Raw genomic sequence first — 25,600 nt, 5'->3', positions numbered from 1 at the left:
TGAATCTGGTCCCAAAGAGGGTGCCAGGGTCACTGTGGACAATGGAAAAATGAGTCTTCCTCTGGCTGCATGTGGAGAGAGTCTGGAGCTCCCAGAGGAAGACCTGGTCACCCGATCCACTCCAAACTTAGTACATTGAAAACAGTACATGGCTGTGAGTGCAAGGCACTGTTATCAGGAGATGTGAGACATGTAAAGTCTATAAGCTTACGCTAAATAGTCTCACACGAGCATATTTTTTTAGTTTTTTATCTCCATTATTCTGTCCTCATCTCTGTGATAGTTAATTTTATTTGTCAACTTGACTGGGCCACAGGGTGCCCAGATATGGGGTCAAACATTCTGGGAGTTTCTGTGAGGGCGTTTCTGGATGAGATTAACACTGCTAATTGAAACGTATTTGACATATAATGTGTAAATTTAAGGTGTGCAACATGTTAATTTGATACCCTTATATATGGTAATATGATTCTCAACATAGGGATAAGTGGCACTCGTATCACATTATACAATTATTTCTTTTTAGTGGTTGGGATAATTAAGTTCTAGTTTCTTAGCAAGTTTAATAGTTATACTACAGCGTTATTGCCTATTGTCACTATACTGTACATTAGATGAGATTAACATTTAAATCAATAGACTGAGTAAAGCAGATTGCCCTCCCTATGTGGACGGGCCTCATCCAATCAGTCAAAGGCCTGCATAGAACAAAAAAGCCAATCTTCCTCAAATAGAAGAGACTTCCTCCTGCCTGCCTGACAGTGTTCAAACTGAAACTTGGGCTTTTTTCTGCCTGTGGACTCAAACCAAAACATCAGCTCTTCCTGGGTCTTAAGCCTGCCAGCTTTTGGACTGGAACTATGCCGTTGGTTCTCTTGGGTCTCCAGCTGACTAACTCAGCCTGCAGATTTGGGGACTTAGCCACCTACATAATTACATAGCCTATTTAAAATACACACACACACACACACACACACACACACACACACACACACTCTTCTAGCCAGACTTTTTATAGTTCCCTCTATGTGTGTAAGCATGTGTGTATGTTTCTGTCTCTGTGTGCACATATCATTTTAATTCTGTTTCTCTGGAGGACGCCGACTGATACACTCCTTGTGTAAAGCTGATAGAAAATCATTTAACAGTCATTCCATTAATCCACATTATTCCCTTCTTTGCCCTGGTGCCATTACTGGCTGACATTCTTCCCTCCCCTCTTATGATCTGTGTCTTCTACAGTACAGGGCATCTGGCTGAGAGCAGCCAGACTTGGGCTGAAATCCTGATGTCACAAACTCGCTAGCTCTGTGACCTAGGTGGCCAGTTAGCCTCGCTAAGCCTCAATACCTCTCTTGGAAAGTGAAAAGAACGGCTACTTCACCTAAGGGTTATTGAGGGGATTAGTGAGATAAGGTGCACAGCATCTCACACAGAACCTGGCACCAAGGAGACGCTCCTTAAAAGGTAGTTTTTAATTTTTGTTATATCGAGGGAGAGGAAACCAAGTAATCAAACTTCTGAGAACTGCACTTGAACTGTCAAGAAGGCTCTGAGGAAAAGGGCCTGAAGGATATTTCAAAAGAAAAGCATGAGCATGTTTTAACCAGTCAGAGGCCTCTCCTTATCCAACTCTGTGCTGTGTTAGCCCTCGATGAAGTCACAAGATCTCTGGATAAGCAGGAAATTACTCTACTAGCATTCATCTTAGACTTTTATCCTAGGGATTTGTTCTCAGGGAAACCGATACAGCCTAAAGAAGAAGGAAAGACATTCATCTTGGGAAAAGCTCTTGTTCATTCCTGTCACATTCCAGCCTCTCCATCCCGATGTCCTTCAGAGGTCAAAAATGGTTCTTATACTCCCAGTGTAAGTTATCTAGGACTGCAATCATTTCCTAACGGGTTTCTCTACATTCAAATGATAGAGCTGAATACACTCTTCTCCATTTTTAAACCTTTCGATGGCTCTCTATCACTTGAAGGACCAGTTCAGCCAACTCAATTCAGTAGCCAGATGGTCTTCCACAGTTTGTCTCCTCCCCACTCCTCCACCTCACCTCCAGCACATTCCCCTCTGCACATCACCCCCTGGGCTTCCACAGTTCTGAAATGTCAACTCTTCCCCAAACTTATCTGCCTAAAATCTCTCTTTTTTGAGCGCCAGATAACTCCATTTCATCCTTCAACATCGACTGAGAATTGAAACTTTTGCAGGAAGTATATTAATCCAACACTACATACCTCCTAAACCGTTCAAACTTTCTTGCTGTTCTAGCACCTTGAGTTAATCCCTATCACAGAAGTGCCACATTACACTATAATTTATGGGGTACATGACTGTAGCCCTGTCTGTGAGATATTCCAGAACAAGGAGTATGGTGTATTTATCTGTGTATTTCCTTGACCTATTAATGGGTAAGGCACACAGAAGGCACTGAATAACGTTTAGGTGAAAATGTTTAAAAACACACTGATTGGAGAGGAAGGGAATGAAACTATAAAGGGATAGCATGATGGAGGTCTTGTTAGGGACTAAACAGTTCTGTATCTTGACCAGAGAGACAGGTACACACATCTATGCGTTATAAAACAACGTAGAGCTATACACACATTGCAACAATGTTGATGCCTTGATTTGGGTATCGTTCTACAGTTATGTTATATGTAATCATCAGGGGAAACTGAATGAAGGGTACATGGAACCCCTCTGTATTTTTGCAACTTTCTGTGACTCTATAACTATTTGAAAATTATATTTTTTAAAAAGGAAAAATGCACAGGTTTTATGATTCTGAATTATCTAATAAAATCATTGGAAATGAGGGCGATCAACTCTGGAATTTTTCACAAAGTCTAATTTAAGATTATATGAAACCGACTGGCTAGAGGGTGAATGATTAGAACATAAATACAACCCAAATGAGCTTCAACATCAGGTTTATTGCTCTAAAGGCCTTCAAACCACTATTTGAGTCTACTACGGCCATGCCATCCTGAACGTGCCTGATCTTGTCTGATCTCGGAAGCTAAGCAGGGTCGGGCCTGGGTTGTACATGGATGGGAGACCACCTAGGAATACCAGGTGCTATAGGGAAGGGGAAAAGAAAAAGAAAACACTGCTTGAGTGGTTAGAACCCTGAGGAGATTGAATCCGGTCAGTGCAGCTGTGGGAGCTGAACACAGTCACCTACAATGAAACACCCGAGAAAAACATAAAGCTTCCGTTATACTTCCTGACCGGATAGTAAGAGGCTGAATCGGAGGAGGGAAACTACAGGCCCGACCCATGACTTTGAGAAGCCTTAAGACCTAAATATCTGAGTTCATGTCCTCAGCAACTCGGAAGCCCTCACAAGCTGGAGCTGCTAAAAACTGAGGCGTCCAGTAAACTGACATGTTCAAAAGCTTAAGGCCTCTACAACCCAGGACATCTAAAATTTTAAGATTCCTAGCAACCTGAGTGGGCTAACAACCTGACGACTTCAAGAGCCTAGAGCCTAGAGCCATAGGAGCCTGGGACCCCTAATAACTTAGGTCTCTAATACTCTGGGGCCTTTGAGAACCATGAAGCCTTTAATGAATTGAAAAATCAAATAACCTGGGGCTTCTAACAACCCAAGACCTATAATAAACTGAGACTCTTAGCAACCCAAGTTGCCTAGCAACTTGGAGACTCTAATTATCAGTGACTCCTAGCAACCAGAAAGATCATACAACCTGGTAGCCCAGCCTACATCTTACTCTGGACCCAGACCACTTCTCCCTGTGCAGTGACTGCACACGTATCTTGAGAATCAGTGTGTTCTAAAGAGATAGAGACAGAATCAGGAACCAAAGACCTGTGTTTAACGTTCTGTTTTTGCCACTTACTATCCTTTGGCTTAACGTCCCTATCGGTCTCCTTAAATATAAAATGAGAAAGATAATTATAATATCTAGCTCATAAAGTTATTATGAGACTCAGTTAAGAAAGCCTGTGAGAGAGCATTTTAACAGCTATGCATTAGCAAGATGCCATTTCTGACTCTTCCCATCTCAATACCCACCATGTTCTATCGATTCTACTTTCAAACTGTATTCCAGCTCTGTCACCACCACCGAAGTCTCAGGTTTTTCCACTTCGTTATCTACATTGCCACCAGTTATCCTTGTAGCACACAAGTCCTATCGTGTCACTTTTGCCTAGAGGCTTTCTCTAGCTCCCTTGTTTTTGGAGTCAAGTTCAAACTCTTCAACATGGGACATAAAGTCTTCATGATCAGGCCCTATTTTTCCAGCTTCATCTTCAATCGCTCTCCCAAACACCGCTTTCTTTGCTTACTCTTAACACAAACTTGAGAGGTTTTCATTTTCATTTCACAGATAAAGAAACTGAAAGAAGTATCTTACCCAAGTCACCGAGGTAGTGATTTGAAATCCAGTTTGACTCCAAAACCCAAGTAATCTGACTGCAAAGTCCAAGAACCATCACTGCCTCTTGGGAAGTTCCAAAAATGTGATTCTCTGGCCACTCTCTTAATAAATCAACTTTGGTATTGTCCCAAAGCCCCTCCCCCATTTTTCTGTGGGAGCCGCTGGATGGCATTCGGCTTTGGTGGAGCTTGGGGATTTACCACCAAGGTGGTAAAAAAAGAGCTTCCACTAGTGTGTCTCCTTGCACACTAAATTACAAATACTATAAATCAGATCTTAGAGACTGTTAAGACTATATGCCCAGTGATAACCTGTGGCCTGTCTCATTTTGCAATGTGGTTCATGGTGTAATTTTAAGATAAAGGGTTAGAAACCTAACTCCATGTTGTTGCTCCTCAAAAAGATGAATTTATTGACATCTTTGTGACTAAAGTCATTTTTACTAACTTCCTATTAATGAAACAGGTTATTCTGAGTTTTAAGAATATACATTTTCTTCCATAAGACTCAATAAAGCTACTCTCATTTTTAATCAAAATAAGTATGACCTGTAAACACTTTTATTTGTTTCATTTGATTCTCAAGTTTGGGAATGTGAGGAAGCTAATGAGGACCACAGGAAGATTCCTCATCACTGGCCCAGTCGGACACCCTCATTTTATAAATATGAAGACAAAGATCCCAGAAAAGAAAACAAATTGTTCCAGGGCCCACAGCAAGTAAGAGTCAGGGCAAGGACCAGATCTAACTTTCCAACACACTCCTCTTGTAATTAACAAAGAGTACATAAGAGGAGCCCTCTGACATTGCTTATGGGCCCAGAGCACAAACTGAGGGACAGTTATCTTGGGTACTGTACAGGGCTGCCTATGATGAGTGTAAGAGAAATCACACTTGGTTCTGTGTGATCAACTCTCTGAATGCCTAAGTCTGCACCCGTGAAATGAGGATACTGATATGAACCTCCAAGAAGGTCTGGCTTTCATGCTGTGTTCCCCTCGGCACCGTTCCTGCACCTCTCTGAAAGCTGTTCTCTCCAGGCTGAGATCAGGGACCCCACAGGGCTGGGAAGGTGGGGAGGAAAGATTTTCCTCTCCTTGGCACCCAAAAACAATTTCCCTCCTAAACTGCAAGGGAGGTTTATGTCGTTCAAAGGCCTGGGGCTAATTTTGTCCCCCAGGGGACACTTAGCAATGTCTGAAGACAATTTTGGTTACCGCAACTAGGAAGAGAATGCTACTGGCATTTAGTAAGTAGAAGTCAAGGATACTTTTAAACACCCTACAATGCACAGGACAGCCCCCTCAAACAAATAATTATTCCACCTAGAATGTCAATAGTGTCAAAGTTGAAACACCCTAATATACAGCATAGAGCAGTCTGTGCCTGGTTCCCTCTCTGCTCCTACCTTCTGTGTGACGTTGGACAGCCATCATCAGACCTCTGGACTGCATTCAGTTTCCTGACCTGTAAAATGAGGCATCATAGTTTGGTTTGATGACCTGTATGGCCCTTCCTAACACTGTCATGCTCCAGCTATGCTTCCTAGTCACCTACCTGTTGATTTTTCTTATGATGTTTTGAGTCACCATAAATAAAAAAGAAAATATTCACCTCTATTTCTTCAACTATAATATAAGGACCATTATTCCTACTTCACCATTCCTATGCTGGTGTGAAGAGAAAAAAGAAATAAACTTACATAGTCAGTGCTTAATAAACATTTGTCTTTTTTTTAGAAAACAATCATAATGAATCAGCAGGAGAAAAAAGTTCATGGAAAGTGTGATTTACTAAAACGTTTCCTCATTCAAGAGCCACGAGGGCAGAGGTACCTTTGAGACAAGAGAATCAGTTTTTTAGAAAGACAGCTATGGGTCTCAGGCTTTGCAGGCAGCCTGGTGATGTGGAAAGAACTTGGGCTTTGAAGATACACAGGCCTGTAATTGGGCCCTGACCCATCCTAAGGAGAAATGTTTCCGTCAGAAAGAGGAAAAAAAAAAAAAAGACCTTCCGCTAGAAGAACCATTTCAACAGCCCAGTCATTACAAAGTGGGCATTTCAGAGCTTTGATGCCAAGTCTGACCTGATTTCAAACCCCTGCTGAGTGACCTAATTGTCAACAGGGATGATAACAGTGTACATCAATTAGGAGGCTTGTGAATTTCAAGTGAGAGAAAACATCCAGTAGGTGCTTAATAAATGTTAACTCTCATTGCTGTTATGTGCTAAGAGCCACAGATGGGTCCCAGTCAATGTGTTGCCTGCCTAGGTGTAACTGCATTTCTATTTAAGATTTCCATGATAAATTACAAACACCATCAAACCCCCTTATGATTCCATGAGAAAGATGTTTGATGGTCTGTGTTACTCTCCCACCTACACACACACACACACACACACACACACACACACACACGCATGCACACACATCTATTTTACATACAGAAAAGCTAACATTGGACATTTGGCTAAGATGAAGATCTGAAGGTTAGAGCATATACTTTTGTTTTTTAAACCCCAGTATCTTCTCCCTCCCTCCATCGCAGTGCCAAGGACACTTGAGTCAGAGGTTAAGATGACTGCTTTTGACCATTTAAAGCAGGCAGGCATCATTCAACCCCCGAGCCTCCATAAAGAAAGCAGTTTTGTAAAACAGAATCTACCCCATGGTGAAGCCAAGGCCATCTTTTATTGATTAAAGGTCAAGTAGGGTGTAGATAAGTTAAACTATGCAAAGACCTAACATTCTGAAATGCCAAGTCTTAAGGCTAAACATCTAAAAGCAATCACTCAAAATACAAAGAAATGCAACTCCCAGGGAATGATCAGAGCCTCAGCTACTCCACTGGCTAAAATCCAGATCACCAGCCTCTCACAAGGAAGGCTGCAAAGGAGCTTGGAACTCACACTGCTTAAAACAGAGTCCTGCAAATATGCACAGAGTTCATGGGACTGTCAGGCAGGTCTGTGAACTCCCAAGTGTGGATTCCTACTGCTGAGAGTATGGAGAGAGTCAGGCTTAGCCAAAGAGACAGAGACAGACGGACAGGATGACAGAGGAGACAGAAGAGGGCAGTGGTTCCCACGTGAGAAAGAAAGGCAAGCAGCAGCTACGCAGTTCTGGTTCCTCAGACATTCTAAATAGGAGATGGAAACTTGGTCAATTCTTCCTTTCTCCAGGGAAGGTGGCATTAGTTATCACTCAGTCTCCTTGTCAAAGAAAGCCAATTTATACAAAGATAATGGAGTTATTCCAGAAGCTTTAATCTAATTATGTTATCAAAAGAATTCAACACTTGAGCTTAAAAGCAGCCACTTCCCTCGAGTCTAGGGCAAGGGGTTGAGAACACAGCAGGTCAGATCTCAAGACAGAATAGGGGAGGAGAATCTCAGCTCCAGTCCTGGTCTCTGGAAAAGACAGCCCTAAAGGTTCAAAGTGCTGAGCTTAAAAGGCGAAGCAAGCTCAAGGTGAAAGCAGCAAATGGCAGGACAGCTACTCTGGCTGGGATGAGGGCGCAGGACAGCAGGTCTAAGCATTCAGCCAAAGCCAGATGTACAGAAGCCACCCTGGAAAATCTGTCCATCTGGGGGCAAAACCTTACCAGCCAGTGGGTAAGAAAGAGAGCAGGTATGTGTCCTTATTTTATTTCTCACTGTCTTCTCAGTGCCTACCCCAGACGCTGGTACATAATAGATGCTTAATGAATACTTATAGAACAAGTGAATGTAAGACAAAGCCCCTTGAAGACAGTTAATACTCTCACCTCCTCCTTGTCTCCACTGTCCTACCCTGTGGGAATGAGAGGATGGCACTGCCTCCATTGTGACTTCCCAGGGTAGTTTTTATTAGACCACTAATTTTAATTGAGTGCCAAGGACAAAAGTATGGATGCTGCCAAGTCATAAAGGACAAGAATATTGTAGGAGAAATCGAATGGGAAATAACAAACATGGAGAAGGACCTGCCAATTAAGCCGTGGGAGCAGCGCCTGGAACAGGTAAGTGTGGCTGCTGCCAGAGCCAGTGGGCCTGGCAACAGGAGACTGGCTGTCACCATTGCTTCATGGAGAGAGGCAGAGGAGGGTGAACCCTGCTTCCTGGTCTGGCCAGAGGCACAGGATGAAGACGTGTGCAAAACAATCCTGCCAGCCCCAAGTGGGGTGCGGTCTGCCCTTTCACCTGAGCAGCTTAACTTCTGCGTGGGCTTCTCCTGCAGCCAATGAGAGAGGCCGCATGGGCTGGAGCTGGCCCCAGGCTCTGTTCTGGAAACGGCAACCTGTCTGCCTGCCCAAAACACGCTACGGAGATTGTGATGAAAGAACAGTAATTATAAGAGTCACAGTGCCCCTGACAGAAGACCAGTGACCTGAAAGCCAGATGTTCCATGCGACAAGGATCTTTCACCTGAGTCAGAGGCAGGGGAGGAGCTGGAGTGCAGCACTCCAGGCCCTTGCAGCTGAGCCGTGGAACAAACTAGGGTTGCTTGTTATCTTGTCATGTGGCTTTGCGAGCCGTTGGGTGTGGCCTGAGGCATTCTCCTTCTACCTCCTTTCTAGGAGGTGTCTTTTCTGGACCACGTGCCGAAACCAGAACATCAGAGAGGATCTGCTCTTGCGTGAGCCCAGCTTCATATCCCTAGATCCTGCAGGAGGAAGTGCTCCATGGCATTTCCTGGGAGAGGAGTGGCTGTCAAATGATAGTCTCCGAAGCTTGGGGGACTCTGCAGAGATGTCCCAGGAGGCACTGCAGGGCCCTTGAACAGGCAGAGTTCTACCCGCCACCGCACCACCCCTACTTGAATCAGAGCAGCTTCCCTCTTCTCCTCATATTATATATTAAAATTCCACATAAGGTGAGACAGAAAGTAGAATGGGGTGGGGGGAAATAAGGAGTTATTGTTTAATGGGCACAAAGCTTCAGCGTGAGAAGATGAAAACGTTCTGGAGATGGATGGTGGTGACAGTTACATGACAATGTGAATGTATTCAATGCCACTAAACCATACATTCGAAACGGTTAAAATATTAAATTTCATGCTATGTATATCTTCCTGCAATTTTTAAAATTTCAATTTTAAAAAAAGAAAACATTTAAAATCATGCTTAATCCATGGCCTCATATAAAAACAGGTAATGCCCAGATTTGACCTACGGGACATAATTGCTAACACTTGCCCTAAAGAACCTCTCTCACATGTGCCTCAGGAGATGAGTACCACTGTCCAGGCAATAAAAAAGAAAAATAGGAAATAAGCTAAATATTCACTAATAGAAAAATGAGGAAATATATTGTGGTATAATTTTTCAGTGAAATTCCAAATGATAAGTATAGAATGCTACAATTTATATATAAAGTTTAAAACCCTACTGAATAATGCCATATTGTATTAATGGATACATAAATATGTAGTAAAAGAGAAAAATATACATAGGAATGATAAACACTGGATTCGTGGTAATAGTCACCTCTGAAGAGCAGGGAGAAGAATGGGGGGTGGGAATGAAATGCACGGGGAGCTTCAATTTTATCAGTAATGTTTTATTTCTTTAAATGAGATCTGGTGCAAATATGACATAATGTTAAGATTGGATAAGAAACAGGTATTCACATGCTCTTTTCTATTCTTGTTTCATCTTTGTAATATTTCACAATGAAAAATTCAAAACAGGAGGGTAAAAGCAAAGGGAGGAACACAATATTTAAGGAAAAAGAATTATCAATTTCAAACCATGCCAGCGTTAGAAACAGGAATAGCAGAAGACCTAATCAGTTCACCTCATGGATCCTTCTGTACTTTCTCAGACTTCTTCAGCTCACCAGCTTAGAACTCAGGGGGCAAACCCAATGCAGAGACCCACATTCAGGACCAAAGGATGGCTCTGACCCTGGGCTCGTTCCCCTGTGGCTGGAGAAGGAAGGCTGACAGAGCCCAGACCACCCATGCCAGAGAACCACATTCCAGCCACAGCCCACCTTCCAGAAGCAAGCCTGTCCACACCCATAAGGCCAAGAAGCCATTTCAGGGCTTCAAGACATCTTGTGAAATCTCCAGGTTCTTTCACCAATACCTGCAGAGATCAGGCTTCTCTTGGGGACACACTGTCAATTTGACCTTAGTTCTAGTCTATATTTAATGCTCTCAGTTAGGATTAGATTAGGCTGAAAGTAACAGAGAACCTACATAAGAATGGCTTAATCAAGACAGAAGATTATTTCTCTCTCAGGTGAAATAAATCCAGAGGTAGATAACTCAGGGTAGTGTGAAGGCTCTATCATTCCTAGGGTGTGACTTAATCTCCTGTTTCAATGTGACAGCTGGAACTCCAGTTATCAGATCTGTCTTCCAAACAGCCTGAAGGATAAAAAGAAGGATTGGCTTCCTGTCTTCTTAAAGGAGTCTTCCAGAAGGCATCCCATGATTTTCCCACTGACATTTCATTGACCAGAACATGGTCAAATGGCCACACTTTCCTCAAAGCTAGGAAATGTACTGAGAAGCCATGAACCCAGCTTAAAAACCAGAGGTCCTATTACCAACGAAGAAGGGGAGAACAGATATTAGAGAAGGCAACTTGCAATCTGTTCCAGTCACCAGCTTACTGAGTCACCTTGAGCTGTCACTTCCCCTTCCTCCAGTCAATGCATTAAACTAAGTCATAGCTAAGACCCTTTCCAGACCTGCCATCCTATTCAGTGCTAAACTTTCGTATGTATACAATTCATTGACTCAAAGTTTGGGAGGGGCAAAGCAAAGGAAACTAGTACTTATTACTTATTTATGAATGATCGATACTTTCACTGTTTATCTCTTTTAAACCTCAAAGCAACTATATGATGTTGGATGTATACCCCATCTTTAGAGAGGGGAAAATTGAGGCTCATATAGGCTAAGCCACCTCCCAGGCTCACACATGTTTAAATGGTGAGACCAGGATTATTTGAACCCAATCCACGCTCCTGCCCTATACCAAGCTGCAAATTTCTATATTTGGAAATAAAGCTAAATGCAATCCCAGTGTAACCTTGGATAAGATACTTAACCTCTCTGTGCCTCATTTTACTCATCTGCAAAGTATGAATAATAATGACAGCTATATTATAGGGTTGTCGAGAGGATTAAACAAATGAATAAACATAAAATACTTGGAACAGCGCCTAGCATGTAGTATTCGTGTATAAGTGTTAGCTGCTATTATCTTAGGCAACAGGTGAGAGGTACCTTGAGTAAGAACTGAGGAACAGGGAGGACATTTCAGCCCAATGCAAAGCTGGGAGGAAGTGACTGATGAGTCAACTATTAAGGGATGAGCAGGAGTCATGAGTCTCTCTTCAATCCCATTAAGCAGGGCTTCAGCAGGAATAGGCCCTCACTAGGCACATATTTTCCTTGAATAGGCCTCAAGTAAACCCCAAAGAGTGAAAGACTATGACGCATGAATCTCATATTTCACCTAGAAGGGAAGAGAAGAGTAACACATACTAACTCCCAACTGCAAGCTCTCCATGGCACCAGGAGCATAAAAAAGGAGGCAACCTAACATTCAGAGGGAAGTACATAAACCTGGGTCCTTTTCCTGTCTTGGCCCTTATCGTACCATGTTCCAGGTGTTTTTGAGTGTTATTCACAGCTGGCAGCCAGCCAGCACTGCAGCACCCAGCCCCACCTTCTGAACTTTATCCCCAATCAGGAAAATGTTCTCCTCTGTGTACTTAGGAAACGGACAGCTACACAGGGTTATACCCTAGGGTCCATCTGGCCAGGGCGCTGCAGCCAGCAGGAGGCCTGAGGGACAGGGCTGTCCTCCCCATTGCGAACCCCTCCCTAGGAGAAGCATCTCACTCTCTCAGGGACCATGTATAGATTCGGCCTTTGTTAAACTGGGCAAACCATGATATGGAGGACGAGCACCAGAAAATGGGACTTGGAGGCCCAAGTTCTCATCCCGAATCTGCTACTAAGTCATTCTGTGACCTTGGGCCAGTGCCTCGACTTCTCTGAGCCTTAGGTTTGGTCGGAATAATCAGGTCCATTTCATAAGGTTGTTTTCTTGTGTAGATTAAATGAAATAATGCATGTAAGGTGTTAAAATAGCTCCCAACATACAGTAGGAACTCAGTCCATGGGAGGCCTCTTGACTCTTAAGGTTCTTTCAGCTTCTGCGCTCTCCCGCGCTATGATAAGGAGTCCCTAGGTGGTTAGATGACTTCTCTCTTTTTTTTTCTTCTTTTGGTCCTAAGTATAACTTCTGCTTTTGAACTTAATGAGTTTACCTTTGAACTTTTCCACACTCTTTATGCTTTTATGACTTTTTATTATAACTTTCACATGATGACAGATAGCAGGGGCCCCAGGTAGCATGCTCTCCTCCTATCCTCCAAGCTCCGATAAGATCAAATCAATGGCATGGGCACACAAGGATCATAAGCCAAGCATCGAGTTTATTCATCTACTCTGGTACCTTCCAGCTCTCGAACCACAGGCTTTTCTATCGTTTGTATTAGAGAATTCAGATCAAGGCAAAGGGTATAAATGAGATTTCCTAACTCACAAATCTAGATATTAGAACATATCCCTACAAGCACCCCAACGCTTGCCTGCAGAGATGTGACCAGGTCTACAAAGGAAATTCAACTATACAGACAAGGATGTAAGCCTGTCAGAAGGTTGCCCTAAGCCTGGACGAAATGTGCTCCATACTGAGACAGTAAGAGAAGGAGGGTTCTCTAAGGAGGGTAGAAAGTCAGAGGGAAAGTGGCTGACCTGATTCCTGATTCTGAGTCACAGTAGCCCTGGCCACTAGTAAAGGTGGTCCAGTGAATATCAATCTCTGTCTAGCCAGTCTAGACATTCTTCTTCCTAAGTAAGAGCAAAGAAGAGTATGGAGAGAGATACTACACATACTCTAACGTGCCTCCATCAAAAAAGAGAAAGTTTGAGTGGAATTTCTAAAGAAAGGTAAGAAAGAGAGGAAAAATATTGCCTCCTGCCCAACTATACATGTCTCCTCTTTTTAGTCTTGGCTTAAGCAATAGAAAATCCTACCCTTGAACATGCGTAATGTACACATGTGCATGCATGCGGACGCACGCACACACCTCCTGATCCAACCTGTGCAGGAAGCACAAGGTTGAAGTTGAGTACAATGATGGAGTTTGGCCTCATAGCTGGACTTCTAATCCAAATAGAACACAGACATTTGACAAAAGGCATCTCTAAACCAAAAAACAACTGGAGAGAGAGATCGTATGCCTTGTATCCAGTGTCCAAGGGCTCCAGCAAGGTGGGTGTGGGATGTGTTCTCCTGAGGAGAGAGCATGAAAGTACACCAGGTCCATCAGGTCAGGAGGAAATGACCAGCCCGACAACAATAGCAATCAAAGCAAAGGAAGTCTGGTTTACCTTGCGTAAGCCAGATGGGGCTGGGTCATCTGGAAAGACATATGAGAAAACTTCTCGCAGGAAAGAATAAAGTCAAAAGTTGTAAGGAGAAAAATCCCACTTGCAGAAGTAAACAATGAAGAACAGAAAGAAACAGTAAAGGTGATGGATTGGAACAGAAATCACTAAAAAAAAAAAAAATTCAAAGAACCAATGTGAGAAGTCTGTATAAATTGGATTTCGGTAATCAGAGGAGAAAGGCAGAGGAGCAGGCAGCAGTATAGGGCCAGGCACAGACATTCCTCAGAAACTCGAGTTGATCAGAAGGCTGCTGTGGAGCTCAAAGAAAAGATACAGATAATGGTGGTGCCCAGTGAGAAAGTATGACCAAAAAAGCAGTGTTCTGTGCTGTTTCAAAAGCACGGAATAGCTCAGAGAAAGGGAGGGGCAGGCTTTGGAGGGAGGATATGGTTTCTCAAGCTAACATAATTCCAGACCTGACCAAGTTATAAAACCCGAGATGGTATCCTCAGGGACTTAGGGTGTGGCTACCGAGTTCTCCAAATGGCCTTACCTCAAGACCAAGTCAGCCTTAGACCACTGTCCCAGGAAAAGGGAAGAGCTAGCCAAGCAAACAACAGTACGTTTAGGAAGGATGGTGGGCGGCTCTGATGAGCAGGAGACCTCTCCTGTGGCTAAATCCTACAAGTAGCATCGGAACTCCGGTGCCAAGGCTGGCATGAGGGCGCACCAGCAGACAAGGCTGAGGGGCCACACTGGATGACAGCAAACCATCTGGGCCTCGTAAGAAAAATCACAGCAGGGCCAACTGAGGACATTGTGGAGGAGTCATCAGGTTCAGATCCTCAATAAGCTTCAGACCAGACAATGGGCCAGGAGAAATGTTGACAGGAACTGTGGAGGTGAAGAAATGTCAAATAACTGAGGAAGTGAAAAGAAAGAACCTGGAGAGGAGAATGCACATAGGGGGCTGAGGTTCAGATATGAGCCTTTGAAAACCAATTAAGGTCAACCAAGTAAAGTGTATCACCTTTGGGCAAAAATGGACCAGTAAGGCAAACACGGAAGGTCCTTTAAGTACTTTCTGCTGGAAGAGGAAACACTGAGCATCATCAGGGCATGTATGGTACTTCAGAGTACCATACAATTTTTCGAGCACCTACTGGGTGTAAGGCAGTAGGCTAGGCACATTACATACATTAGCTCCCTCGATTCACACACATGCATACACAGTTTATTGACAGGAACATTAAGATTTAAGAGTAGTTGAGCAATTTGCCTAAGACCACACAGCTAGTAAGTAGCAGAGCACAGAAAGGGGATTTGGATTCAATTCCACTTGACTCCTACGCCCATGCTCATAACTGCTCTTCTGTTCTTTAAGAAGACGAAAGGAAATGCTGCTTTAAGAGAGGTTTTTATTTCTCCTATCCTACCGGAAATGGGGGAAAAGAAGGGCTCTGAGAAAAGGTTCTCTAGGATGGAGGGGGCACAGAATCAACTGTTCTGGGCTAAATGAGGAGTTTTTTCTCCACTCTCCTCCAGTCCCTATGCTTACTTCTTCCTTCACATTGCATTAAAATTATTTGTTTACACATCTGTCTCATTCATCAGACCAACGAGTGGTTCTTGTCCCTGGGTAGGGTCTCTTTTTAAAAATAACAATACCTGGGAGCCATTCAAAACCAAATAAATCAGAACCTCCAGGACTAGAACTTTGGCATTCCTAATTTTTTTTGTGAAACTCCTCAGATAGTGATTCAAATGTGCCATCAGGTTTGAGACCCACTTTTGCAGACTTTGGGCACTTCAAGGTCAAGGACTAGGTCATGGGTGTTGGACTCGCCAGAGCCCAACAGAGTATGGTTCATAGTAGGTGCTTGACTCATGTTTAATGAGAAGATGAACACAGATAGCAGAAGATAAAGATTAAGAATTTAGAAAGAAAAATTAGGGAAGTATCATATCAGGCCAGGGGAGGGGTAGTGATTTGAGTCTGAGAAGCAGAGAATCTTTAAGATGCCAGGGGCAAAGAAAGAACCTGGATAAGACTGCATGATCCTAAGGTTGTCTTGCATAACAAATATCTAGATAAAGCTAAAAAGAAAATTCCATGCAGAATAAACAGCACCTGGCTCAGAGAGAAACGAGGTGAAGAGGAGTCAAAAACATGAGTTTCTGAATGTGCCGGAACAATGGGCTCTGGGGAACAGACCCTGGGTATTGATGAGAGGAGATGAAGAGGGCAAGTGCCAAAAAGGAGAGAAAGAACAGAATAGTGATTTTGATAATCACTGAAATGTGTGAAAAAATATAACAGCAGGAAGATAAAATTCATGATTTAAAAATAAAATGAGAAAACAAAAGAAAGCAAGCTTAGGGATAAGAGTGAATTCCTAAATCATCCATATGCATATTTGCTCAAAATGCTATTGTTTTAGCAGTGAGAAAAGGATTAGAGGTAAATAAAATATGCAAATGCATTTCATAATGAAAAATCCTGTGATGAACAACTGAGATAATCATTGTAAAAATTCTATGAAAAAAATACAAAGTATTCTAGAAATGGAAGGTGGCATGATTATCACTCTAAGGCAGATGTTACTGTACATCCAAGAAAATTAGCTCTCCAACTGCTGGTCATTGGACCAAATTAGCCTTAGCTCAGTTTCAGAAGGCCCTTGAAAGGTAGGCTCTCCAGTGCTGAGACTTGCAGGAGAGTAGCACTTGCCTCGTATTCATACTAGATAGCCCCGGGCCATCTCAGATTGAAAGAATTAGATTTAAGTCTCTGGCTACAATTGCAGAGCCAGAAAATAGAGAGAAATGAAATAAAGAAAGAAGAGTAATTAAAAGGAGAGAAGGGCGATGTATCTCGCATTTGCTGAGTGCCTGCTACGTGCCAGGAACTGGGCACATGGCATTTATCAATAACTCTATAAGAGCCTTAGACTGGCCCCAGATCATACTAGATGTTAGAGTTCCTTACAATCCTCCTATTTTCACTCCATATTCTTTCCCTAGCATTGCATCCATAGCCATAACTCTAAAAATAATAATCCATAAAAATTCTTTAGCCCAGTCTACTCTGAGCTTCAACCATTATAACTAACTCAAAGCAGATATCTCAAATGCACCTCAAATTCTTCAAGTCCAAAGAAAATGGCTTCAACCTCTTCTCCAACCTCTTCCCCAAACATGACCCCCTTCCAGTGTTTCCTGTACCGGTGATCCCTATCCCTAAGCCATCATCTACCATGTAGGTATGCAAACCTGAAACCTAGGAGTCTTTCTTGCCACCCCATTATCTTGCATCACTGTCCCATATCCAATCTACCCCAAATTCTATTTATTTTATTTTCTAAATATCTCTTAAATATATCCACTCCCCTAACTTTCCATCTCCCTCTCCCTGCCCAAGCCAAGCTACCATCTTCTCTTGCCTAGGCTAATGCACTAGAACTGAGTCTTCCCTATCTACCCTGCCCCTCTCTGATTCATACTCCACATAGAAGCCAAAAGGATCTTTTAAAAATACAAATCTGTTAGTGTCTCTACCTCCGAACCACTCCGATCCACTAGCTTTAGATAAAACACTTGAATGCATTCACATCACTCTTCAGAAAAAAACCGAAGTCCTTCATCTGGCATGATTTGACCCCCTGCCTCATTGTCTCCTTTGTCTTCCTCCCTGCCTACTCTGCAGTCACACACAGGCCTTGTCTTAATTCTTGTCCTCCTGCCACAAGACCTTTGAATGGACTGTTCCTTGTGTCCCAACTCCTCTACCTCTGAACTTCTACTCATCCTTCAGATAATAGACCCATTTTAAAGTCTTCCTTGACATCTTGATAGATCAGACCCCCTAGTAATCTTTCATAGAAGTATCTCTCTTCTTCGAATACTTTTAAAACTTTTAATTTCACATTTACTTAAGTGATTATTTGCTTATTATCTGTCTTTCCTCACTAGTCTATAATCCTATGAGGGCAGAAATTATGTGGTTTATCTCCACCCTATATCCACAGTACTTAGACAATCCTTGCCACATGTGTCCAATACAATTTACAGAAAAAAAAGAGAGGCAGGAAGGTGAGGAAAGAGATATTTAGGAAGTGGCAGAGTCAGGATCCAAATCTGGGTCTGTTGCCCTCCAAAGTCCAGGCTTGTTCCCAGCACTAAGGAACGGTGGGAACGGGGAAGATAAGAGGAGATATTATCTCCCCTCCATCTGATTCAGGTAAAGAGAAGCTATTGTCTAAGAAAATGCAGACCAGTGCCATTATCAATGGGAATTTTATCACTGATCTTCATTTCCTGTTACTTCTGCCAGACTATGCCTCTTCGAACAAAACTCTATGCAGAGACCGGTTCTATGAGATGGCAAGAATTATTTGGGTTATATTTTCAGTGGCTCACAGTTGCTCTCAGAATACAGTTCTTAACATGATTTATGGACCATTCTTTTCTTTCCTGATTCTCTTTCCAATCCTCTCGCCCATCACTGCTTCTTCTCATCTAAGATTCTAACCAAACATACTATGTTCCTTCGTATTCCACCTTGGGACAGGTAGCTTCCTTACCATGTACTCCCACTCATTCTATCTGCCTGACTACCTCTTTCTAGCTCTTCAAGACTCTCCCTGCCTCTACTGGTCTCCCTCATCCATCTCTTTGATCCCTATTCCCACCTTTAATCTTGGGCTGGGTTTGGGTGAATAAAGAAAGTTTTGATTTCTTCCACCCCTTTTTTTTTTCTGTCACTACTTCTAATCCATGAATGTTATTATTAACTATCCACCCATAGCACTCCACTGCTTCAAACATTTCAATGATATTTATTTGATCTCTGGATGAGAGAGAATTTTCTAAGCATAAAAGCAATGGGAAAAAAATCACTAAGGGAAAGAAAATCAATACATTCAACTACCCAAATTAAAACTTCTGAATGTCAGAAATATTGTAAACAAAACTAAAAGGCAAATGACAAGGGTGGGGAAAATATATGCAATAATATGACAAAGGATTGTTATCCTTAACATATAAAAAGCTCATAGAAATCAATTAAAAATATTAAAATCCCAGCAAAAAAAAAAATGGCAAAGGACATTAGTAACTACAAAGCTAATAAACACATGAGAAATGTTTAACTTGATAGGTAGTCAGAGAAATGCAAATCATCATAAGGCCAGACCATCATTCATCTATCAAATTAAATGACATTAAAGGCTGGTGAAAATGCAGAGATCATATAACAGTTTTTCAAGAAAAAAATACCAGCCTTTTCAACTTCCAATAACTCCCTCCCACTTAGAAGAAAAGTCTAGGGTCTAGTCCTCACCTTCCTCCCTCTTCCACACCTTTCCCACCATACCTCACCTCCCATCTGACACAGCAATAACTCCCTAAGCACAGTGTGGAACATTATGCTGTGCAATTGCCCTTCCTGGATCCTCTATCCTCCTCCACCCGACCTTCTCCTATGCCACCTAGGCTTCTTCTCCAGGCTAACACCCATGACTCCTTGACAATTCTGATATCACCACGTTTGAGAAACTCTCCTGAGTTGAGTTTGGTGCCCCTGGTCTGTGCTCCCCTTATACATACATCCCCTACTTAACACTTACCACATTATGTTTCAAATGGCTCTTTATGGATTCCTTTTCACCCAAGAGAGCATTATACTTTTATTCATTCCAGTATCCCAGGACTTAATCAACAGGTGACTCTTGAACTAATTGGTTATAGAATAAATTAATTATTCCATTTTGCACCATAAATTCTTGCCACTATTCTGGTAAATACACATTTTACTTACAACAGAACAAATTAAGTCATTTTGGATGGAGAGAGAATACCCCATCCATGCCCCAGCCCTCATTTTAGTGCCCATGTTCTATCATCCTATGGGGTGTAACTGACTATTGGCCATGAAATTAATTTATGGGTCAGGATCGCTTTTTTTTTTTTTAATAAAAACTATTAGAACTAGAAGAGAATGAATGACTCTAATATCTGTTGTTTCATCCCATTGTGAATTTCTCTACCCACCGCCTGCAGGCAGGCAAGACTGGTGGTGAAAAATTCAAAGTAAGGAGTTGAAATTCCTGCTCTGATTCTTATTAACACCAGGAAAGTTACTGATCCTGCTAGGCTGTATTTTCCTTATCTATAAAATGGAATGAAACAGAAAGGACCCAGTTACACCTCAAATCCTGGAGGCTCTACTCATCAGCATTTCTGATACAGAGACACTGTGAGTACCTCCCAGAGGCAGTCCCAGCACAACCATGCCGCTTCTCCCAGCACTGAGGCCTAACCCCTCTCTTCCTTCCCACCAAGTTGCCCACCCTGACTTTACACTGTGATTGAGTCATGAGCCTCTCAGACTCAAGCAGGAAAGTCACTCAGTAGCATTGGGCAAATTTATGGATCCTGGAGCTTAATATCACAGGGTATGAAGTAAATAAGTTTCTTTCTAAATTGCATTTCTGATCAAGTCACTCCCCTGTCAAAGTGTTTCTATGACCCCCATTATGCTCAGGATAAAGCACTAATTCCCTAATATAACCTATAAGGTCCTCCATGATCCGACACCCTGTCAACCGGTCCGATGCTTATATCCCGCACTCCAGCCCTCCCCAATTGTTGCAGCATACTCAGACAGAGAGACTGGACATCGAGGCAATAAGCAGGAAGTAGTGCTAATTGGGGCCAGCACCAGCTCAGCGGATTCACATTCAAAGGCTGAGCCCCGATCAGAGAGGGGCTTCCCTTTTATACATGTCGCGATCTGCTTTGAGGTTTCCCCGCTTTCTATATTTTGATTGTTTGGCGGGCTGTAAGGAGAGTGGCCAACCAGGGCCAGTAGTCTGTGCCAAGAGACTGAAAAGTCTCTTACCTGTTATGGGAAGGGAAGTGAACAACCTTCAACCATTATTGGGAACAGTTAGTTTGGCCTCCACTACCACATTCTCCTCTTTGATGCTTGGGCCCAAGATTGAGTCAGAGAGCATCATTTTCATCCTGTTTTGGTCTAAGGGCTGATATTTCCATACTATATGACCTGACTAGCTATTCTGATTCCTTCTTTACATTTAATAGTCTCAGGGGTCACAGAGTCCTTAGAGGTACATTGCCCTTCTTGGTGGGATGTTGCCATCTTCAGGCTTCTGTCATGTGGGGATTGGTCAGCCTCCAGTGTGACCAAAGCAGAGCCAATGTTCTTTCGATCTGCAAATTCAGTCAACATCTTCTTTCGGAGGGTTAGTCTAAGGGACTCTGTGGAGTCTGAAATGCACTCTCAGTCTATGGCTACTGGCTCAAGCCTGCTATGGTGAATCTAAGGCATTATCTTGGCAACTTTTACTGCAGTGGGGGTGGACAAAATAACAGGGAATGGGCCCCTCCAAAGAGGCTTTAAGGGTTGCACATTCCATTCCTTGACCCACACAGAATCTCCTGGCCTAAAGGAATGGGCCTCAGTAGTCAGACTAACAAGCAGCCTTTCCCTAACCCAGTTGAGAGCCTGCAAAGTAGTGCCCAGGGCTTGTAACTGCTCTCTCAGAGTCAACGTGCCTATTTCCTTGTATTCCCTTGATGAGTGGGGGTGGTCACCTACACAGGATCTCATAGGGGGAGAACCCAGTCTTCTAGTTTGGGGCTCACCTGACTCTTAATAGTACCATGGGGAGGACTTTGTCACAATGTAGATGTGTCTCCTGACATAGTTTCCACAACTGAGTCTTAAGGGTCCTGTGTATGCATTCTACCTGTCCCGAACTCTGGTCGATAGGTGGTATGCAAGGTTGGTCCATTATTGAGCCAATGGTAATTGGTAGGCCAAATCGTAGAACAATTTCTCGGAGGAGTAATCTGGCTACTTCTCAGGCCTTCTCAGTCTGGGTGGAGTAAGCCTCTACCCAACTGGAATATGAGCACACAAGGGCCAAGAGATACTTATAGCCCCAGGATCGGGGCATCTCATTGAGGTCTACTTCTAGGTCCTCAAAGGGTAGAGCTTGCTTAATGTCTTCAAAGGCATTTTGTTGTGCCTGTTCCCACACTAAGGGATCTTATTTGACCCCCTTTGTGTCCTCGTAAAGGGGTTTCACTGAGACAGAGAACAGCATCATCGGGGCAGAAGGAAAAGGCAATGAGTCTGGCTGCCCGTAGCCCCGATAATGGTGGTTTGTCTCACTAAAAAGAGGCCTATGGGATGAGTCACCACAGAATGTTCTGTCCCCGTATCTACCATAAAGTTAATAGATTACCCCCCTACAGTCATTTGGACCATAGGCTCCTGGGCCTAACAGAATGGAGCCCAGTCTTACCTACTCTTCTTCATAGTCTCCCAGGGCAGCCAAGCCAACAAAATCATCTTCTGGGGCCTTGGGTGGTTGCCATGTCAGCTGGTACCATCCTTGGAACACTTGGCCTCTTCCTTTTGGGCCTGGAGCGGGCTGATAACTCCCCAACTCTTGGGGGCACTCATTTTTCCAGTGACCCTTTTGGTGGCAATGAGTGCATTGGTCCCACCCCAACCTCATTTCTGAGTGACGTGATTCTTCCCATCACCTTCTCTTTGGCCCCATCGCCGGCCCTTTGGGGTGCCTCTCCAGGAGTCTCATTTTTTGGTCTGCCTCCCATCGGGCTTCTTGGTCTTAATTGACGAACACTTTCGTTGCCACCTCTAATGATTGACTGCTGTTCATACTAGCAAAGCCCTCCAATTTTTGCAGTTTGTGCCTATGTCACCCTGGGCCTGATCAACAAAAGCTTCATTAACCATCCTCTGTTTTTCAGGCTTCATCTGGGTCAAAGGCACAACACCTCACACAGCATCTCAGAGAATTGGCTTGGGCTTTCCTCGGCTCCCTGAAGTACTTCCAAGGTCTTACTCATATTCATGGCTATCTTCCCTCCATCTTTCAGACTGCTTAGGAGAGCTCCTGATAGTGCTCGAACATCTAGAGTGCCCTGTCCTCATTGAGATCTCATTGAGGGTCCTCCTTGGGGAACTGGTTTGGGGCATAGACCTGAACATTTAAGGTCCCTGCCAGGACATGTTCTTCTAGCCAATTTAAAGCATCCTGGGTGACTCGCTGGTATTGAAGACGGTCAGGAGGAGCTGGCGGCAACCGGCCCAGGTGAGCTTATGCGTCTGGATGATAGTGCACAAAGGTGCTTTGGCCGCTCTGTATGTGGCCATCCTGGACATCGTATATGGTGCCCCGTGTTTCAAGCAGGGGTAATTGGAGGGCCTCTCCTCTAGAGACTGCTGCTTTTAGTTGGGTTTCGGTCAGGCCATAGTGGGTCAGGACAGGAGATGGCGGAGCACTTGGCGAGACTGGTTTCTTTAGTTCAGCATTTGGAAGTTGCAGTGGCCCAGGCTAACATTACTCTGCAATTCCCTTCTAGACAGGTTCTAAACCAAGGGGGTTGGGTCAGGACCACATCCTGCCAACTATCAATATAGGGGAACTGGTCTGGATGACCAAGATTCCCTACTATGACCTGGCAGACCCCAGGGATCCTTCTCACCGCCACCCACATCAAATGAGGGCCAGTCTATCTCACGAAAAGCACGAAGTTTCTGGGGGATGAAGTCCACACCATAAACCTCCTGAAAAGCCCTCCTTAAAATTCTTTAAGGGGGTCTGCTTATTCTCTTGTCCACCCATTATCCACCCATGTGACAGTGACGCACAAGTGCTCAGGGGTTCACTTTGCACATCTCCGGCTGCTCCCCTTGTGGGGATATTTCAGGTGCCTCTTAGCAATTGGTGGGTTGATATAAACTCCCGACTCAGATCACTGGAGTAAACTCCTTGCAAGGATCCAGTGATACAACCCTAAGCCATATGAGATTCGCCACAGACCCACGGATAAAGGCTCAACTCTCGCTTCGGGGGAAGGCCGCATCTCATTTACTCAGGCACTCGTCATTCAAACATCACCCTCCGCCCAAAATACCTGAGAGGTCACAGTTTAGTCTCCCTCCAGAGGCTACTTAGGTGACTTTAGGAGTTGAACAGACTCCCCTTTTGCCTCTTTAGGGTCAGGTCAGACACCTGGACCCAGGTCCTCACTACTCTGTCAGGCGGTGCTCTTGAGTTGGTTCCGGTGCCTCACCAGGTTCCGTCGTGTTCTCAGAGCTACTGCTCCCGTCTGCTGGAAGAGTTGTTTTCCACTACAGACAACAGGTCCACTGGCACCAGGTGGAGTTCGCTTCTTCCATTGTCCCAGGGGCCAAACCCCGACAACAAGGGAGGTGAAAACTCACATCTCCGAATCCCAGACAAGCCCCCATAAATGTTGCAGCATGCTCAGACAGAGAAACCGGGCATCAAGGCAATAAGCAGGAAGTAGCATTTATTCGTGCCGGCACCGGCTCAGCGGATTCACATCCAAAGAATGAGCCCCGATCGCAGTGGGGCTTCCTTTCATACCTGTCATGCAGTTTCCCCATTTTCTATATTTTGACTGGTTGGCAAGCCATAAGGGGAGTGACTGACCAGGGCCAGTGCTCTGTGCCAAGTCAGCCGTGACATTGAAAAGGCCTTTACCTACTATGGGAAGGAAACAACCTTCAAACATTATAGGAAACAGTTAGCTCCGCTCCCACTACCACGCAATCACCCACATTTCTCAAATGAGCCATGTTCTCTTGGCCCCGGACCTTTCCCACATCATCTAGTCTGCCCAGAACACCTCTCTGACCCATTGCCAAGTCTCCGACTCGGGCATCAGCTCCTCCCAGGTGTCTTCCCTGACTATCTAGGACACCACCACCCTTTTCCCCCTGTTATGCATCCCTCCCTCACTGGACTGGCCAGTTGTAGTTCAATCAGATGCTCGTTTGTCTCTTTTTTGCTTCTTAAGGATCAGGCTTATGCCTTTTGTTTCATATCCCCAGCACCTAGCACTAGGTATGAAGTAAATGAGTCTCTCTAAATTGCATTTCTGACCAAATCACTCCCCTAGTTAAACCCTTTCTATGGTTTCACGCTTCCCCCCAGAATAAGCAAACAGTTGATATTTGTGGGAGGGAGGAGTGGAGGGAGGAGCTCAGAAGGGAGGGAAAGGAGGAAATAGATGAGAATTCTTCATTTGACACTCCCCAAAAGTTTGAGGTCATAAAGCAACTGAGGGGCTTTGAACTGCAAGTCATTTTCTAAAGATTAGGCTCATGTAGGCACACAGTCTCTGAGGAGGCACTCCTGGAGTGAGGCAGGTCAGGGTAAGCACCAGGGCAAGCTGGATGCCAGGAACATGAGTTCCATCTGGGAGATTTCACAAGCTGGAGGAGGCTCCCTGCGCCCTGCTCTGGAGGAATGTGAGCTTGAGCAGTTAACCCCAGGAACACTGATAAGAGGCTAAGAGCTTTGATTGTCTGCAGCCCTGAACATACTTGGGGTAGGGCAGTGACAAGGCTGCAATGATTTCAAATTTTGGGCTACTCAGTTCCAAAGCTCATGAACGGAAGCCTCTGCTTTGACAGAACCACAGTAACTGAGGTGATACCATCTGAGTCAGCAGCATCAGGGCATGGGAGCAGGGGGCTTGAGGAAAGGAGGGTTAATGTGTGTTAATTAGTACCAGGCACACAATAGAGCATTTCACATACACCATTTCATTTGATTCGCATACCAACCCAATGAGGTAGTAGCCTTGATTTTACAGGTGAAAGAGCTAAGAACTAGAGAAGTTGAATAACTCGTTCAAGCTCACACAGTAAATGACTGAGGCCAAATTTGAACCTAATTCTGTCTGATTTCAA

At 43.9% G+C, this 25,600-nt stretch overlaps 1 pseudogene; it reads left to right on the top strand.

The window, feature by feature from the left end:
- Positions 1 to 2,977: 2,977 nt before the first annotated feature.
- Positions 2,978 to 3,096, top strand: LOC118604600 (annotated as a pseudogene).
- The last annotated feature ends 22,504 nt before the right edge of the window (positions 3,097 to 25,600 follow it).

This window comes from Rousettus aegyptiacus, unplaced genomic scaffold (assembly GCF_014176215.1).
Source record: "Rousettus aegyptiacus isolate mRouAeg1 unplaced genomic scaffold, mRouAeg1.p scaffold_m13_p_6, whole genome shotgun sequence".
Classification (NCBI taxonomy): domain Eukaryota; kingdom Metazoa; phylum Chordata; class Mammalia; order Chiroptera; family Pteropodidae; genus Rousettus; species Rousettus aegyptiacus.
The sequence above is the reverse complement of the archived record's forward strand: the minus strand, read 5'-3'. Positions and strand labels throughout refer to the sequence as shown.